This window comes from Dendrobium catenatum, unplaced genomic scaffold, assembly GCF_001605985.2.
Source record: "Dendrobium catenatum unplaced genomic scaffold, ASM160598v2 original_scaffold_222223, whole genome shotgun sequence".
Lineage (NCBI taxonomy): Eukaryota > Viridiplantae > Streptophyta > Magnoliopsida > Asparagales > Orchidaceae > Dendrobium > Dendrobium catenatum.
The window spans coordinates 1-1,712 of record NW_021540633.1 but is presented as its reverse complement, the minus strand read 5'-3'; the positions used below and the strand labels follow the sequence as shown (position 1 = coordinate 1,712).

The window sequence follows — 1,712 nt, the reverse complement described above, 5'->3', positions numbered from 1 at the left end:
TTATCATTATTCAGCGAGTGCAGCAACATTATTTCAACGCTTAGTAAAGAAATAAAAAAAATAGAAGATGCAAACAAATGATGGTGAAATAAATAGTAAGCTGAACTTTGCTTTTAAATCAAGACAAAATACGCCATCATGTTATGGTTTAAAATATCAAACTAGTTCACTAAGGAACTAATTATCATTATTAAGTCCCACAAAATAATAAGCAATCATAGAGTTAAGGCATGCTCAAACTATGTCTAATGCACAATCTAAAATCATATGGTGTCAACTCAGTTGATTATCAACATAGGCCAATAACTCATGTATGAATTTTTTAACGTTTAATATAACAGTCCTAGTGAGCCATCACTTCGATATGTATGCTTAAGTACACGTTGCATTAAAGTTGTAAACTAATTTAGAACCTTCTCTATCAGAGTTATAGTTTCCACTTATGAATTTTCCTTCGACTCAGAGGTTGTAAATCCCACCTATAAGCCTCTCTATAGTCAGCCAGTCCCACCAATGGACCTTCCTTGCTCTTGAGATTGCAATATCCACTACTAGGAGTCTAGGATTCATCAGGATGTAAACTCTAGCCTGATTAATAGAGTCAGCACAAAGTCAACAAGTTTATCAAAACAAAACCTAACATAAGCCTCTCTTAGATTGGATGTAAGACCCAGCATTTTTACTTCAGTTTGTACATCACATCATAAAAAACAGAATAACTACGTGCTCCCTCTAATGCATAATGTGCTTCTTATGAGTATAGACCTTCAGATTTCATCATGATTTTTCGAGAAGCAATAAAAATAAACAAACAATCAAATAAAGTTTTTTATTCTACCTCTCTTCCAAGCTTTTCTTGTAAAATATTAAGATCATCAGTTTTTATTCCACGTATGCTGCATAGACAAGGGAATTGAGGTCAACCAATCAGAAGTACTAAACATTCACTGATGCATAACATGTATTTTTACCTTCATAAGAAAAAACATTAAAATCACGTTAAGAACTCTTAAAACACGTTAGATTAATAACATAAAAACAAAAAGTAAATTAAGAACACAACCAAATTAAGTTGTCCTATTCTACAATCAAGTGCATAAAGAAACAAAATGATTGAAAAAACAAATTTTAAGAAAATAAACTCGCATCAAGATTCGGGACTGACCTCTTGACATTCAAAAGTGGAGGTTCATCTGGGTATTTTTCAGTATGAGAAAAATTCAAAGCCAACTGAACTGCAAAAAAAATACATGCTCAGCACTAAAAGAATATTTTCAAATGGATACTAATTACTTTCTACGAACATGCTGGAACAGTATGAAACTTTTCTCATTAACTTTGATAATTGTAAGATGAAATGTGCAGAACTAGAAAAGTTGAACATGTATGACTTGAAAATAGACATGAAAATGCCAGTCAAATGAACTGACCTGGAGTATAATTTGATTGAGAAAAATGCACCTCCAACATCTCATCTCCGCTATTTACACTGCCCAAGAGGAAACTCAACATAAGATATCTCTTTAACAATCATTCCCCGTAAGCGCATTAAAAAGGCAAAAGGAAGGTAGACTTCCAAATTATTTAACAAAAATCATTTGACCTCGTTGAGTTATACACAGAAATATAAACGTTGTTTTAGACGTGGTCAGTTTTTTCCTGCTATGAATAAATATAATGCCATCTGTCGTTATCAAATACTCGAGTCATTT

At 32.4% G+C, this 1,712-nt stretch overlaps 1 long non-coding RNA gene across 1 annotated transcript; it reads right to left on the bottom strand.

The window, feature by feature from the left end:
• Positions 1–822: 822 nt before the first annotated feature.
• LOC114578923 lies at positions 823–1,450 on the bottom strand. The gene is made up of 3 exons (XR_003699833.1): positions 1,431–1,450; positions 1,166–1,235; positions 823–896 (listed from the first exon to the last, which is right to left on the bottom strand). It is a non-coding gene; the product is annotated as an uncharacterized LOC114578923 (long non-coding RNA).
• Between the last annotated feature and the right edge of the window lie 262 nt (positions 1,451–1,712).